Below are 17,931 nucleotides of genomic sequence, written 5' to 3' on the forward strand. Positions count from 1 at the left end.
TGTAAGCAATCAAACGTCACAGACACAAAAGAGGTGAGTCAGAGAGATCGCGTGTACCTCCCAGGTTCTTTCTTCCTTCTTGCATCAGGCATGCTCTCTTTAACTGAGAATATTAATTGTGGTCTACATGTGAGAGTCACATTTCAGTTATGAAACATATCCATTTTGTACCCTCGGAGAGGTGTACATTCTTTGGAGAGCCGTGCCTCATTGATTCATAGATTGTAGATTTGTTTACTGTAAGCAATCCTAAACTGGAGACATCCTTCAAAGAAGATTCCTTAGAAAGGACTGTTATACCAGCAAATACCATTGGTCTATTTGCCTGGAGGTCTAGTTATCATATGTAATGGAGATTAAAAGGTTAGAAGGGTCACCTGTCTTTTTTTGTTCTCCCTCAGAAATGCAGCCCCTGGTGATTGGAGGAGAAATAGATCACAGTCCACGTATTAATGTCCTACGGCTGCTGTACCAAACCACCACAAACTGGAAGGATTAAGCCACAGAAATTTATTCTCTCATAGTTCTGGAGGCTAGAAGTCTAAAATCAAGGTATCAGTAGGACCACAATCCCTCTAGATGATTTAGGTAGAAGACTTTGTTCTTCGTGTCTTTCAGCTTCTGGTGGCTGAGAGCATTCCTTGACTTGTGGTCACATCACTCTAATATCTGCCTCCACGGGCACACATTGCCTCCTCCTCTTTTCTGTGTCTTCTCCTCTTTTGTCTGTCTCAAATCTCCCTCTGGATTTCTCTTATAAAGACATTTACTGGATCTGGGGCTCACCCAATAATCCGAAATCATCTCCTTATCTCAAGATTCTTACTACATTTGCAAATACCCTTTTTCTAAATAAGGTAACATTCACAGGTTCTGGGGATAAGGATATGGATGTATCTTTTGGGATCCACAATCCTACCTACTACAAGTCAACTGTTTGAGTGCCTTTTACCTCATGGGTCCTACCCTTGCATGCCCCACAGCACCCTGCATTTCTGCATGATCAAAATTGTGATTCCTTGTTCAATATCTGTCTTGGTCCACCAGAGCACAACCTCTCCACAAGTAGGAATCTTGTTCACAACTGTGTGTCCAGCACCCAACATGATGATTTGCATATACTGGGCACAACGTAAGTGGACTTTTTTCCCCAGACCAACTGGATCATTGCTTTCTCTCTTGCTTTGCAGGGTAGAAATAGCCTAAGTCATTGGTAAAGAAAGTTCTTCCCACTAGTTGTGAACTTGTCATCTCTCAAGCTGTCTCATTAAAAAAGCATTCACACTTTGAATCTAAATGAAGATATTTCTCTTCTAATGCATTGCTTTACCTTAGGAACTTCAGACCAATCTCATTGTATAAGAGGAGCATTGATGTATAGATGGTCTAACTCAACTCCTTTGCTATAGTCCATGGCATGTAAACGTGGCACAAGACGTCGTATCTACTTTAACAGCTCAGTTCTGTTAGGCTGATAAAATTCTTTTTTACAATAAGAATACTTAATCCTTTCAAGTCTGAGCTTTGTCTCCTACGTGCTGTGCCTTATACACTGCAGAATGCAGAAGTGGTACTCAGTGAATAACAAATAACAACCACAATGATGATTGTAATGCATACCGTAATATTGTTACTAGAAATATAATTATGTGAACAGACAATTTACAGAAGAGAAGGGACCTCAGAGCCCTTGTGTTGTCAATCTGGCCTCTCTCTTAATCAGGGACAATAATAATAAAAATATCCCCCCTCATCTGCAGTCAGCTTGTCAACATAGCAATATTTATAGAATGCTGTATATAACAATGGCATCTCCATGCAGATGGATTAAGATCGAGGAGCAGCTGCAGATGGCTGTTCATTAACTGAAAGAAGAAAATGAATCTGAACAAAGGCACTTATGGAACCCCTAATTTATTAGTGCTGTAATAGGGAAGAGGAGCTCTCTGGAATGGTAACTGAGTAAGAATGCTTACAAAGATAATTGTGAAAACAAGACACAGGTTCAGTACAACATACAGGGATGTTTTATTGCCTGTAAGGTCTGTAGAATTACAAGGTCAACAGATATCAGATTCAACATCTAATCTTTCATATTTATTAATTACATTCAACAAAGCACTTGTTATCAATCTACAGACTGAAGCTAGATTAGCATTCTGTTAAAAAACCTGCTCAATTCATCCAGAGAGAGGTTAAGATTTCTTTTACTTTTTTGTTGCATTTAATACAGCACACACACACACACACACACACACACACACATGCATCCTTCTGCCCAGATACTTTCTTACCATGGTCCTCAGAATGACTTCCTAACATTCCAGGATTAGGTGAGGTAGGGGCTGTTAAATGCCCAACAAAATGTCGGACATAAAGAAGGTGCTCCCCAGATGTTTTTTTTCCTTCCGTGTCACAGCTGCTACATGACCAAGAGAATCGTTGCCTACATGACATCTCTGGTTTCTACTTCTCCAAAAGAGTTCCTATGTCTCTAAGAATCTGATATTAGCCGGGATCCATGTCAGTGATTTCCAAAGTGGAAGATGCTCCACTGAAACAAAATGAACCAAAAATATTCATGAACAGGTGAATGGATAAATGCACGGTGACGGTTCCATACGATACAATAAAAGAAATTCAACAGTAAAAGGAACAGCCTACTGGTACAACATGCAGCAACATGGATGAATCTAAAATCATTATGCCACATGAAGGAAGACAGATGCCAAAGAGTACATACTATATGATTCCACATATGAAATTCTAGAAGAGATAAGTCTAATCTATAGTGACTGAAAATAGAGCAGTAGTTGTCTGAGGCCAGGGGTGGGGAAATCCTCTGGGAAGGAGGCCATGGAATGCTTCTCTACCTTGATTGTGGTGGTGGCTCCATTTGTCAAAACTCGTTGAACTGTTCACTGAAAATGAGTTTACTTACTGAATGTAAATTAAAACTCAGTTGTTGGTTTTTAAAACTCCTTTACTCAAATACATTTGAGAAGTATTATATTACATCCTATATTCTCCTCTCAGAAATTCATAGTTAATCAATTAAAGACTCTTAATCTACTAAAAGCAATTGGATCATTAAAAGCTCTGAGAAATCCTATAGTGTAGAACACTGATTAAATGTTGATTGCCACATTCCCTAAATTTGTTACTTCTAATCTCTCCCATTTTAAATTAAATTCTATTAACATCTTGGATTATTAATTTATTAGCTGTGTGATCATAGGTAAGTCACTTAAACTCTTTGTACTGCGATTTCCTCACCTGAAAAATGGATTATTCTTAATAAAGAACCTGCCCAAATGATCTGTATGTGAAGCAATGCACAATGATGCTCTAGAGAGGGCATCAGGATGATGCTCTGGAGAGTTGATACCCCAGCTCTGAGGTTTACTGGTTGTATAACCTGGAAATTCATGTGATGTCTCTAGATCTCAGCTTCCCTTCATTTAAAAGTAAGGTGGTTTATAGAGGCAGAAAGCAGATGAGTGATTGCCAGGGGCTGAGAGGAGCGGGGAATGGGAAGTGACTGTTCAATGGGTGCAGGGTATTTTTGATGAAAATGATCTGAGATCAGATAGTGGTAGTGGTTGTGTAACATGGTGAATGTACCAAAAGTTATTGAATTGTACACTTTAAAATCATGAATTTTATATGAATTTTACTTTAATAAAAAATGTAAGGTGATTGTACTAAATGGTATTAAGGTCCTTTGTAGTTTGCTCGTTCATTCGTTTATTCATAAATTTCTGTTAAGTCTCCACTGTGTAACAGGCAATGTGTTCTACTGTGAGGAAACAATAATGAACAAAAAAGAACCTAACCTCATGAAAATTATACCTTTGGAGCTTTCCTTCCTAACGGTGGTCCTGGTTGAGGGCGTTATGCTTTGTTCCCTTTAAGTCAATGGATAGTTTGAGAGGTTGGAAAGAATGCTAAGGGTTTGTGCTATGGTGTGAGTTATTATTTGATACTATAGACAGAAAGAATAAAGGAAAGGGAACTGCCGTTTATTCAGCTCCTAGTAGCAGTCACTGTGCCCTTGACTGTGCTTATGCCATTTAATCCTCACCAGAATCATGTAAAATAACTGCTATCACGCACATTGTACTGATAAACTAAGCCTTAAGGAAGTTAAGTAAATCTTACTTAGATTACAGATTTTATAAGAAGTATAATAAGGAGTTGAAATACATAAACCTGTGCATTTCATAAAATATCACATTGCTCCCATAATGTAATTCTTATAAACCTAGCACTATTTATACAAAATGTAGAGTACATGTGACATTATGATTTACAATGTTTTCTGTGAAGTTTGGCCTCACTGTGACAGATGCCAGCGAACAGAGTTAACAAGGTGAAGAAAAGTAATTAGAGGCCAAAGAGCCAGTGATGTCTAGAGAAATATATTTTGTGGTATTTACATATTCAAGATAGTTGTTAATATTCAAAACTGTTGTTTAGGATGGATTTGTTTTTCATCTAAGGGAGGACATTGCTATAAAATTTCTTGTGCAACTCCTAAAAGACTCTTGAAATAAAATCTTTAAGTCATCATAGTTTTTAACCAGATACTGGGCACACTATACAAAAAATGACACTGACTGAGTGTGTTCCCACTGCCATGTACGGTTTGCATGCACACGTCAAGTAATTACTGAAATGCAACTGGCAAGGAAATTGACGACACGGTGGATAGTAAAAGATACTGAGGAAAGACAAACATGGACCGGTCTGCTTTGGTTAGTAATTCACCGACACAAAGCTATTGTTGTATTTAAGTTATTTTATCAACTAGGGTGTTTGGTGGGTTGAAATATTTGCTTTAATCAGCATCTCAGTTGATGTAAAAGTTGGATTAGCCCTTCGCAATCCAGTCATTTTGTTTATTAGCTGGAAAGGAAGTTTTCTAAGGAAAGCATGGCCCCTACTATTTTTCCAGTTCTTATGTCTTATTTCCTTTTTCTTTTCTGTTTTTAATTGCTTGGCTACAACTGCCATTATAATATGAAAGCAAATTGATGTTAGAATGCGCATTGTTTCTGACTTTAAAAGAGATGCTTCTTATGTTTTAGTATCAAATAGGATATTTCTTTAGGTTTATTGAGAGATATCAATTATAAAGTTAACAAAGTGTCCTTCCGATCCCAGGTTGCTAAGAAATTTTGATAGATGCATGTTAACTTTTATATAATGCCTTTTCCTGCATCTGTTGATATGAACATACCGAGTTGTCTCTATTATTCTATTGAAATTGTGTATTGCATTAATATATTTTTGGAGATCAAACCATCCTCCCATTCCTGGTATAATGCTGGCCCTCACTTATAGCTTCAGTCTCACTTCTTACCAGTTCCCCTGATGATCATAATAAACAGACTGATTCTGTTTGAACTTCCTTCTGTTCTTTGAATAAAATTACTTTCATATATCATACATGATGTTTCTTCTCTCTGGAACAGTATTCTGGGGTTTTCTCTCCTCCAACACACCAACTTTGTTAAATGTCTACTGTCCTTAGCTTAAACAACACCTTTTTTCAGACGTTTATCTTGATATCTTCCACTTCCTGACTCCCCATCATAGCACTCACTACTTGTCCTTTGTTAGTGCTTATATTAAGTTGTAATTATCTGTTTACTTTCTTGTTAAATATACTGTACACTCCATAGGAGAAGACACTGGAGGATTTCACTAAAATTTTCCGTATCTTCCACAGAGGACCTGGAACACTTTAAGAAGTCCATAAAAGCTGAAAGAAAGAAAGTGAGAGAGAAAGAGAGAGTGAGAGAGTTGGTGAGGAGCAAGAGAGTATCTTTAAATTTCTGAGGTGACCTTGAACATGAAAAAGCTTGTATTTCTTTTAATTAGTCTCAGAATTTTTGGTTTCATTCAAATTATGATATATATATAGAAAAGCATCAGAAGAAATTCTATTTCTTGAGCCTATGGGCCACCATGACAAAGCAACATTGATGGAGAATGGAGAAACGCACTTCCATGAAACCTTTTCTTCCTACTAATGAAAACAAACCTGTATTGTTTTTTCTTTTTAAGGTCACCCCCTGTGAAGAATTGCAAGACATTGATTCACATTTTTAGAATCTTGAAAACTATCATTTTGTGATATAATTCTAGCACTTGTGATATATGGATGCTGCAACTTGGGTATTCTGATGCTCTGAGATTGTCACAGAAGGTCCTAAGCAACAACAGGACAAGATGACAAAGTGACAGAAGAGAAAGGAGCAGAACAATTACTTCTAGGACAACGCTAGTGAGAATAAAAGTCAGGGGTGCTGAAAGTAAGCAAAAGACAGAATAAAGAGGGAGCTAGCCCCATGGCATAGTGGTGAAGTTCAGTGTGCTCCACTTTGGCAGCCCAGGTTCACAGGTTCAGATCCTGGGCGGAGACCTACAACACTCATCAGCCACGCTGTGGCAGCAGCCCACATACAAAATAGGGGAAGATTGGCACCAATGTTAGCTCAGGGCTAATCTTCCTCAGCAAAAAAAAAAAAAAAAAAAAAAAGAGGAATAAAAGTGATCCTACTTCTTGACCACTTCTAGATTAACAGAGTTAGATTTTGGTGCTAGTATCATGTTCTCATTTAGATTTCCTTTTCCCTTCCACTCCATTCTCACTGCTCAGCTCTTGGTTATACTCTTATCAGTTCATGCCTGCATCCTTGCCTTCAATCTCCCTGTTCCCATCTAGTTTCTTCCTTGGAATACTCCTAATCATGTCCCTATTCTTCCCCACTTCATCCAGGTACATCTGTTTGTCTCCTCTGTAAGTCCCAACAGGCTTGGGGGTTTGTCCATGACATAACAGGGAGCATATCAAATATACTGGGTTTAGCCATTGCATTGCTTCAGCTTCAGATTTCTTTCTTGCCAAGAAGGAGCAAGTGAGAGTAGTCACAGTCTTGCAGCCCAGTCTTCTTTCTTATCACATTTGGGTCCGCCTCCTTACCTAGGTTTCTAAATGATAGATTAATCTCCCCAGTTTTTCTTGTCCATCTCTTTTCCTCACACTCTTACCATCTCCCTGGTTACCAATATCCTGATCAAATGATGAATTTCCCTGCCTATTCATCACCTTGAACCCAGAACTCAAATGTTCCCAGTCTTTTCATTCATCTCTGCCTTAGAAACTGTCTTGACCTGTTGCTTTCTTAATTTCTTAAGGACCTTAATTTCTTTCAGGAGTCAGGCAGGTCCTAAGTAGATAAACAAATAAACAAAAGCCAATAAGGACAGAGAGTTGAGCAGACTCTGTTCCTCCTGTGTGCATGCTGATTCAGAGTTAATCTACTTGTTGCTGACTCCTACTCTCCTGGCTGATTCTGCTTCAGACCTTGACCCACAGCTGACCTCCAAGCCACCTCTTTTCTCTAGTTACCACCCATGATTTGCAGTATTCACACCTGCTTGCTGCCAAAAAGATCTGCTTTAATCATTTTATCTCTTCTCCCCTTCAGAATCCACAAAATTCAACTGCTCAGCACAATGGCTCTTAGATTTTGCTTCTCTCTCACTGGCACCCAGGTGTTCCACTGCAAACTACAAACGTGGGAATCTTTTCTGTCGCACAGAAATTAAACGACTGGATTGAATTTTCTCATTTTAATGCCCTTCCATATTTCTATTACTCACAATACACAGCAAAAGCCTAAGTACTCAATAGGCCAGTCAGTAAATATTCACTGATTTGACTTTACTAATGTTTGTGGTTTGGGATTTATATGAAATTAAAAGCAGTTTTCCAAAAAGTAAAGAGTTTTGGGGATTTTTATGGTCATACTGTAGTCTCAATAATTGGGAAATAAGGTAAAGTAATAAAATTAAATGTCAAATAGCTATCTACTATATATATCTACTACATATATAATATGTTATGTACGTATATATAAGATGTATATCTACTATAAACATATATATACTTGTGGTCATGAATATATACAACATATGAATAAATAAATATATCCTCTCACACACACAAAGTATTACTCACGGTGTGGTTCCTTCTGCTAGGGAACATTTATAACTCTTAACATGTTTTACTTTATAAATGAGAGTGATAATATTCTCCACATCTCCCTAATCCTTTTCCCCTTTACCTCTTTCTGCTTTTTAGTTTTCAAAACATAAAGTCTGCATGCTTTTGATTAAAATAAAAAGTCTCTTTCTGTTAATAATCAGAACTAATTTCAGACAGGGCTAAGTCTAAAGTTCCTTTGGAAATATGCGTAGGAGACCCCTGAGTGTCTGGTAACACTTAAGCCTTCACTAAATATCCTATTATGTATTTATCAAATAGCAGATCTGTTTATCCCAGGCTTTACAGTAACTCACTCTCGTGCATTAGGCAGACACACGGATTGTTCAGTGACGTCGGCATGTCTTCTGTCTCCAGAGCAGGTTCCTGCCATGGCATCTACACACTATAAAGAAATTATAGATGCATTTTCTGAGCAAGGAATGAATTTTGGAATGACAGCCTGGCTCTGCTTTGCAATCTAAAAATGAATGATAAAGCTTTTTCAAAAGACTTTGGTTAAAAAAAATAATTCTAAAATACCAATTTACAAAGATCCCTGAACTTGTTCTGGTTACTGGAAATTTAGTAGCCCCAGTAACTTATTCTGGTAAGCTGGGCAACACTCACTATTCTATTTGCTACTTTTCCAAACCAATAATCTGGGGAGATGTTTATAGTAACTGTTTTCCTTAATCCCCAGCTGAACTGATAAAGGTGATGATCTGAAATCAGGAAAGTGATCACTGATGATAACAATTGCTGGGCAGACCCCATGTATCTAAAAATAGAGGGACGCTGCTTCCTACTTCCACAAAAAGAATCTGATGTCAGCAGTGTCAGGAAACGCAGCCTCGCCAGAGCGTAAACGCCCCATGGGGCTATATAACTCACTGGAGTCATTTTCAGATTCTGCATATAAATTGTATAAAACTCCCAACAATATAATCCTTGGGATATGGGGATGATTGACAGGCTGCAAAGCTTTTTCTTTAGACTCAAACAGTTCTTTGATACAAACAATATTTTTCATTTCAAAGGTAATTGTTGGTAGCCAATAGGCACTGATAGTCCCATGTGGGTAGCACAATAAGTACATTGCCTTTCAAAAAACAGTATTGCTTTTCATGTGATAGAGACCATTTGTGCAATTGAAAACCTATTCAGAAAGCACACTGACAGACAGACCCTTTAAAATTCCAAGATGTAAATGTATTGAAGTGTACTATCAGACAGGCTCTCACACAAAAGCTCCTTGGAAAATAATTTAATATATATACTCAACCATCATTGTGTTTACTTTTTTGGCAATAATTCCTTTTCCCTTATTTTCCACCACACTTAACGGAAAACCACAGCTGTGTCTCAGCTGAAACAAAGGCAAGCCACAGCCCCAACTTTCAGTTTGTATCATTGTCTCAATTACTGTTTCCCACTGTCCTGTTTTTGTTTCTTACCAGAAATTTGTAAGTAACCTATAGGACACCAATAAATGATCGCTTATCCCCAGCCAAAAGTGTCCAGGAAAGTAGATTTTTCAAGTAAATCTTGCAAATTGTCTCTTTTTATCTCCCAAGGTGAGTTTGTTTTACACCAAAGAGCAAATGGTTTTTTTCCTTCTCATTTTATTTTTAATAACTTTCAGGGAGAGAGCAGGCCACTAAGACAGATCTTCAGGCTGTTCAATATTTGCACTTACTGACAGAGCCAAAGAAAATATATAATAAGAGTCTAACAAAATGAACTATTAAAAAACATAAAGCCAAGAATAAAGGATTCTGAGTTACTATTCATCAACAGATTAACCATAATCCTGTTAAGAAATCAAAGAACAGTTCTAAAAGAATTCCACACTCAGAATTCTGAATGATTCGCTGTCTGAAGGAAAATCAATTGTTACATTGCATCAAGAACAATCTTTTATGAATTTTTACATAACTATTGATAGCTATGCAATTAAAATAATAAAAGTTCAATGATAATCTTGAGCCATTATTTAATCAATTCTTGTAGAAAGAAAAATGAAAACCTTATTTAACTGGGTCATGGTACCTCGGAAGAATTAGGTCACAGCATAAAACTGGTACAGGAATCAAGAGACATAGTTCATTTTTTCTCTGTATTGAGTCACTGTGTGACCTTCAATCAGCTGCTTAATCTCTCTGTTTCATTTTTACCTTGTGTGAAAATGAGAGTCCATTTAAACTATCAAATTAACAGAGATGCCAGGAGGACTGAAGACATCATTTTTCTTTTTTTTTTAATTTTGCCATTATTTTTTTGGTGAGGAAGATTGTCCCTGAGCTAACATCTGTGCCAATCTTCCTCTTCTTTGCATGTGGGATGCTGCCACAACATGGCTTGATAAGCCATGCATAGGTCTGATCCCAGGGTCTGAACCTGCGAACCCCAGGCCATGGAAGTGGAGCATGTGAACTTAACTACTACGCCACCTGGCCAACCCGTGAAGATGTCATTTTTCTAAAAGTGCCTGCAGCTACTGAGAAATGCAGATCCATGCACTAAAACCAAAAATCTATATTTCAAAGTGAATGCTTTTACTTATCTCTGTGCTATGTACCATGCTCTCTAATACTAATGTAGAGTTGTGAAATACTATTTTCTTATGAATGTCTTGAAGCTTTTTCAGTTTTTCCAGAGCTAAGCTAGGGTCTTGTGGGCTGTATCTGCTGTACCAAAGTTATCATCATCATCAAACGGTCTTCTAGATACCTTGGCCAAACTCCAAAACGCTGGTTCCTGACAAGCCTGTAAAAATGCCTTATATGTGTGCAGACCACTTGGCTCTTTACAGCCTGCTTTACATAATGCTCTCTCAGTTAGTGAACGATTCTGTTTTAAGGGTGATGGTACACTTACTATGACTTCAGTCTTTCTGAGCTAGGCAATTGGTGGAGTTTGCCATCCAGAGATGGGAAATTTCTGGGATTTTGCCACTTAAGCCAAACCACGTGGTTCACCAGTGTCACCAGTGTTGTCATCTTCATTGGATGTAATCACACACATTTGGCTATAACAAGGAGTGTGAACGCCAATGCCCATAGGTCAAGATATCAAATGAGTGAAGTGAAATTGGTGTTCTTGAGACAATAAGAAGGGCTGAGGAATCTGTTAAGCTGGAGACTCAGTTCTGATTGTTGCCACACAGCAACTCAAGTCTAATTGCCAGCTCTGCAAAACTTTTAAGAAAAACATGAAATCTGTACACAGACATGTAAAATATCCCAATTTTTAAAAGTAGTAATCAAAACCTATTTTGAGGGGCTGGCCCCGTGGCCGAGCGGTTAAGTTCGCGCGCTCCGCTGCAGGCGGCCCAGTGTTTCGTTGGTTCGAATCCTGGGCGCGGACATGGCACCGCTCATCAAACCACGCTGAGGCAGCGTCCCACATGCCACAACTAGAAGGACCCACAACAAAGAATATACAACTATGTACTTGGAGGGCTTTGGGGAGAAAAAGGAAAAAATAAAATCTTTAAAAAAAAAAAACAAAAAAAACCTATTTTGAGACCTCTGAGAGAGATTTCTGTCTATGACATGATAATTGTGCTAATGGAAGTTTCACACCATAGAAAATTTCATTATAGGGACCGGACTGGTGGTGCAGCGGTTAAGTTCGCACATTCTGCTTCTCGGTGGCCTGGGGTTCGCCAGTTGGGATCCTGGGAGTGGACATGGCACTGCTTGCCAGGCCATGCTGTGGCAGTCATCCTACGTATAAAGTAGAGGAAGATGGGCACGGATGTTAGCTCAGGGCCAGTCTTCCTCAGCAAAAAGAGGAGGATTGGCAGCAGTTAGCTCAGGGCTAATCTTCCTCAAAAAAAAAAAAAAAAGAAAAGTTCATTATAAAAACAATTGTTTCAATGGGAAAGTGGAGATTAAATGCTTGAGAGTTTCAGACTGTCTATAACACAAGTCTTTATCCTGTAGGAATTTCACACTAATGGTGGTTTTCAACATTGTACGAGCGTAGGGCTAAGATACCTAAACCTCACGGAGTGTTGACTTCACGAAGTTCATGGGCGACATCTTCTATCCCCACAAGCAGTCACTGATGTAGGATTTTTACATTTTTATCACTTTCCTCATCATTAAAATAAACAAACCATAAAGTTACCCAAACAAAAGAGATGGGTTATAAACACAACTGCATTGTGCATTGGTTGTTTCCAAGGTCCAGCTCATTAAAACCTGAAATACACATGCTATACTCAAATACGCACAAAAAGTCGTCTTTTTATTTTCTGTAACTATTTTCATCTCACTCTAAGACACCCATTCCTGTTGATGGCCCAAAAAGAAATACTTCAAAACTTGCAAATTACAATATCTCAGGCCTTTCCAGTGTAAAATAATTTCTTTTGAATAGTCTCATTTCAGAAATTATTAAGGCAACTCAAAGTTCAACTCCTATCCAGTCTGCCTCTTTCTTCCCATTCCCCAAGGCAGCTTCTGATTTCAAGGGTTACTTTTCTATCCTGATGGTGGGGTACTTGGGGCCCACAGTTCTCACACTCTTTTCCGGATTTCCATTGACCACCTTTGGGTATCCAGCTCTGGCGCCCAATAACGAAGAGCTCACTTAGCGAAATTCACATTCTGTTCCTTTGGCATGTACAAAGCTTGTTGAGTGTTCAACTGGGGAGCTGGCCATCACCCATTGCTGACAAGGCCCTACTGCTACTACTATTATTGTTATTGTTATTGTTATTGTGATTATTATGGTGAAATACACAATAATACACATCATAAAATTTACCATTTTAATCACTTAAAGTGTACAATTAAGTAGCATTAAGTACATTTACCACCTTGGGCAACCATCACCACTCTCTAGTTCCAGAAGTTTTTTTGTCACCCAAATGGAAACCATGTACTTAATAAGCAGTCACTCCCCATTTCCTACTGCCTCCAGTCCCCAGCAACCACCAATATATTTTCTGTCTCTCTGACTTTGTCTATTCTGGGTATTTCGCGTGAATGAAATCATACAATATGTGGCCTTTTGTCTATGGCTTATTTCACTTAGCATAATGTTTTCCAAGTTCATCCATGTTGTTATGTTAGGACTTCATTCGCTTTTATGGCTGTATTCAAGTTTTCCAAGTTACTTCTTTTCCCATGGCTTCGTTCTTGATGACTCCCTCAGGGTGCTGTCAGTAACTTTTACTATATCCATCCATTTGACTCCATTAACTCCTCAGCCCCCAAAGCTGTGTTTTAGCTCCTGTCTTGTCCAAGGTTTGCAGCCACAAGCCTGTCCTGCAATACTTGGCCTGGATCCGAAACCCCTTGTATTACTTTTTTGGAAGGTAGATGAAAGACCGCTACAAAAAGGGTCACGTTAAGGGAACAGCTTCAAGAAGGAAGAAACTGTTAGCAATGTCAAAGGCTGAAGAAAGTTCATGTAAAATTAGGAAAGAAATGTATCTTAGTGACTTCAACAAGAGAAATTTCAGAAGAGCAGTAGAACAAGAAGTCCTAGATAGATAGCTTATACTTGCAAAATTTTTATATTATGCTGCACGTCTTTGTGGCACTCATTCCAGCTGTAATTAATTTTGTAAATAATGGTTTGATGTTGGTTTTCCTCGAAGACTCAATGAGTACAAAGACTGTATTTTTTGTATAATTCTTCTCTATCCTGAATCCTCAGGACCGAATATAATTCCTGGCATGTAGAAAATGCTGAGCAAATAACTGTGGAAGAATGCAAATAAATGAACAATTTAAAGACACACATCCTTTTAGGTAGTGAGGGTGCTACTGGAAATTTCAGGAGATGCTGGCTCTAGTCCTAGCCCCATCATTAATAAGCGTGTAAACTTGGACATGTCATTGAATTCCTCTGATCCCCAGTTCTCTCTTGTAATAAGGTGATTGGATTTGCTGAAGCTCTTTCCATCATTGGTGCCTTTTTATTAAATTCAGCCTTGTTTTTCACTTGCGAAATGAAAAATTTTTAACTTTATCTTCCTTATAGCCACACATTTTATTCACAGCTCCAGGCAATTTAGTTCCTGAAGTGGGGCTTGCTAGAATGATGATATTGAGTAATTATCATATTTGCTTAACTTTTTGTCTCCTTATTCAGTTTTGAGGATTCTCACTTTTTTCCTTTCTCTCAATTTTAGGTCCCTCAGCCTTATTTATTTCTCATTTGGTTTCTACTTGCTTTTTTCCCCTTTACAGCAAGAGAAAAAACAAAAAAGGAAAATAGAGGCAGGCTAAATACTTTGGTCAACAGTGTGACTCTTTCATGATGATCTTTTTCCAATAGTGGAGATTTTCCTCTAGGAAACACACTACCATTTTTTATTTCCAAACTGAATCATGTTTATATCTTATTAAGAGCTCATTTGCACTAAATGGCTCTTTGTCGAACCTCTATTTAGATTTGCCTGTGTGTGAACCTGGATTTACGGCACAGCTTCCTTAAAGGGTGAGCCCGTTTTTCATTTTGAACCCTTTAAACAACATCTAAATTAACAGAACAATAAAATTTACAAAACAGAGCTATGCTCCAGATATACAATTTTATTTCAGAAAGGAATGTTTTATAATGCCTAAGGATGGAGACACAAATCCTTTTTGATTATATCAAAGCATACTGTACTGTCGTCTCCATGGTTTCTTAGCTACTAAAGGACTCTAATATCCAATAGGAACCAAATTCAAGAAGCTTTAAAGCAGAATAAGTTTAATATGCAATCCAATTTTCTAGTCTCCAATGTTCTGACATAGATGAAATCAGGCTCTGAGAGGACTCAAATGGAAGATTCCAATGCCTATTAGAAAATTAGGCAATTAGGAAAAAGAAAGAGTGGTTTAAGGAAAAAAGAAACCTTGAGCTACTGTTAAATTAATTATGTGAGTTGGATCCAAGGAGTTTGAGTTGAAATTATTTTTACAACTTCAGTCTCCTTTTCTTCAACAGAATTAGAAGGTCATACATTGGAGATCTGGAAATAAAGATAAGGGAAGAGGTTTTTCAAGGGAAGAAGTGGTCAGTTTCTCCTTGTAGTCCCATAACTCTTAATTCTTTTAAGTTTTCCTGCTGGGGAGCATTATTTTTCATGGTAAAAATGCCCTAAGTTCTTGCCAATAAAAAAAACACCTATATTTTATAGTCTATTGAATCAAGACTGATATATGGTAGTAATTTACAGAGAGATGCACTGAGGACAGTCCCCAAAAGGGATGCTATCATTTCATGCAAAAGTGACTCAAGAGTAAAATGAACTCTGAGAAATGTTATTCTTTGATTGGCCAACTCCTGTCATCCTCTAGTTGGGACCTAAAGTTGATGGGCTTAGAGGTGGGAGGTTGCTATTGTAGCTATGTTTCTAAGTCTAGGGAGTTACTTCTCTTATGTTTTAGATAGTAAGAGAACGTTGCAACATTTAAATCTTTTCTTTGGGATTTTTGCCTGCATCAAACAATTGAAGCTACGATTTGATTTGAAATAAAACTGCTACCAGAGGGAATTCCTCCCCCTCAGACTTTTATTCATGAAGTATTAAGAATTCCTCTATTTTTCTAAAATTCAGTGATGAATGCATTTTGGCAAAGTGAAAATTGAATATAAAATGTTATGATGAATTATAAATACAGATATATTTCATTCTCTCATCTCAATACTTTGCATTAAATATGAGTGTTGTATTTCTTTCAAGTGACTGAGTTAATTTTATCTGAGAAAATAATAAAATGATCATTCATTTCAGAAAGGCCTTTTGGAAAAGTTTACACTCATTTGCTTTCTATTTTTACATACATATAAAACCCACTCTTGAAGAGCCAAGAAAATGTTTTACACATCTCATGAACTCCATCAAGTGGAAAAGAACTTAAAGCAAATATTGACATAGAGTAGTGACTTATCATATTACCTAGCAGGGAGAAATTTAAATTAGCTTCTTGAAGGATGGATCAGCAAAACCCAACGGTAAGTGAAGTCTGCATTGATCTTTGAGAAAGCTTGAACTCCAGAGCTGACTTTGGAAATTTTAATGAGACTGAAATGGAAAACAGGGTGAGAAGTAGTTTACAAATCATCCATGGTTATTTGAAAGAGGTGTGTGTGTGTGTATACAGATGAAAGGAATATAGGGCGAACAGGAGAAACCACAGCATCTATCACTTATAACTGAACTGCAATAAATCAATGTAATAAAATAGTAATGAAATAAAAGAATTTTAACAAAATAAAATACAGTAACACAAATGTAACAAAACTGCAAACATGACATCAATGCATGATATTCAGAAAAGAGAGTCAGAAAACTAGTTTTGCCTTCTATATCAACTATATATAAGTGTGTAAATTTTCTCCATGTAGAAGGGTTTGTGGGTCTCACGAAGAGTTCATAACAGTGCTTACCCTAAGACTCACCAAAATTTCCTATCACCCTACAGAGAACAGAAGAGCGTATCAGGATACCGAGTAGTATATCGTTTACTACTTACTCATTGCCTTACATTCTTTTCAGTTTTCCTGCTGGGGAGCATTCTTTTTCATTGTAAAACTGCCCTAAGTTCTTGCCCTAAGTGCCAACTCATTGCTGCTTGCTCTTCAATCAGTTTTTCCATCATGCAAATCTCTTCATGGATACAAACACAGAAGATAAATGATTGAAAAGACATTTTTTTAAAAAAAATCATTGGATCAAATTCATCATATATTTAATAATTTTTAACCAGTCACATTCCAGGAGGCTTTAAGAAGTAATTCAGGGTGAAATAAGATTAAAAAGTAGATGGGGCAAATAATAATTAACTTTAAAGTAAGTAAAATTAAGCTAAGATTTAGATTAGTACTAAAAACTCATACTATAGGGAAAGGACTGCAAATTTGACTCTGAGGTTTCTGATTAATAGTACAAAAGTCAAAATAGGACCAATTATATGATAATTCAAAATGTCTACTATTTTCCTCAGGAGAAGGGAAGCCCAAATACTCCCAGTTGTCAGGACAGGGACAAGTTTCTCCCAAGGCCTAATAAAGTGCACTCTGTGAAATGTAACGCACACAGTGGCCAACAACATCTTCAGATGCTACAATTCTAGTTTCAAGAGCAGTTTGGAGACCATGATGGCCTCGTCCTGGAAGTGTCTCTTGTATTGGTGAACATACTACTTAGGATAACCCTACTTGTTTGTGTGGGAAGGATTTTGAATTTACAGATTATCTATAGTATACAGTATACATTGGACATGACTGTGTATATATTGTATGTAGTAATATAACAAATACTGATGTAACAAATCTTACGTTAATCATATTTTAATATTTTGCTTTATATTTTTTTAAAATGAAATAAGATATAGAGTTGAACTCTCCCTGCTCACCATCAACCCCTCCCGAATCTCAGTTATCACCCTCTTTCTCCACAAGTAACCACTGTTACGATTTTGATATGTTATTCCGATGTATTTAGAAAAGTTCACCTGTTAGATGAAACTTAAATACATGTCAAAGAAGTGTGTGAATGTTAAGTGTACAGCTCAATTAATTTTCACAGCATGAAGAGGTTCATGCAAACGGTATCCAGTTTAGAAAATTGACATTATTAGCTTCCAAAGAGTCCCCACACCCAAACTTGTACCTCCTAACAACCGCTATCCCCTATCCTTCTCCTCAAAAAGTAGATAATATTCTGTCTTTTACCACTATAGATCAATTTTGCCTGTTTTTGAACTTGATGTATTAGGAGTCAAACTGTATGTTTCATTGTGTTTGGTTTCTTTTTTTCAAAATGATATTTATGAGATTCACCTTGTTGTTTCACATGGCTTTAATTGTTCTTTTTCATTGCTGTATAGTGTTCAATCTTATCAATATGCCAGAATTGA

The 17,931-nt window shown here is 37.3% G+C and overlaps 1 long non-coding RNA gene across 2 annotated transcripts in view; it reads right to left on the reverse strand.

Moving 5' to 3' along the window:
• Positions 1 to 2,010: 2,010 nt before the first annotated feature.
• The window catches only part of LOC139040827 (uncharacterized), a 31,204-nt gene continuing 15,283 nt past the window's right edge, over positions 2,011 to 17,931 (reverse strand). Inside the window, exons 2-4 of one of the 2 annotated variants that reach the window (XR_011495246.1) lie at positions 8,374 to 8,462; positions 5,366 to 5,767; positions 2,011 to 2,554 (exon numbers count right to left, since the gene is read on the reverse strand). This is a non-coding gene — a long non-coding RNA (uncharacterized lncRNA). Of the gene's footprint in view, positions 2,555 to 2,576; positions 5,768 to 8,373; positions 8,463 to 17,931 lie in introns of those variants that run through there. The other variant, XR_011495245.1, reaches the window with a different exon arrangement.

This window comes from Equus asinus, chromosome 2 (genome assembly GCF_041296235.1).
Source record: "Equus asinus isolate D_3611 breed Donkey chromosome 2, EquAss-T2T_v2, whole genome shotgun sequence".
Taxonomy (NCBI): domain Eukaryota; kingdom Metazoa; phylum Chordata; class Mammalia; order Perissodactyla; family Equidae; genus Equus; species Equus asinus.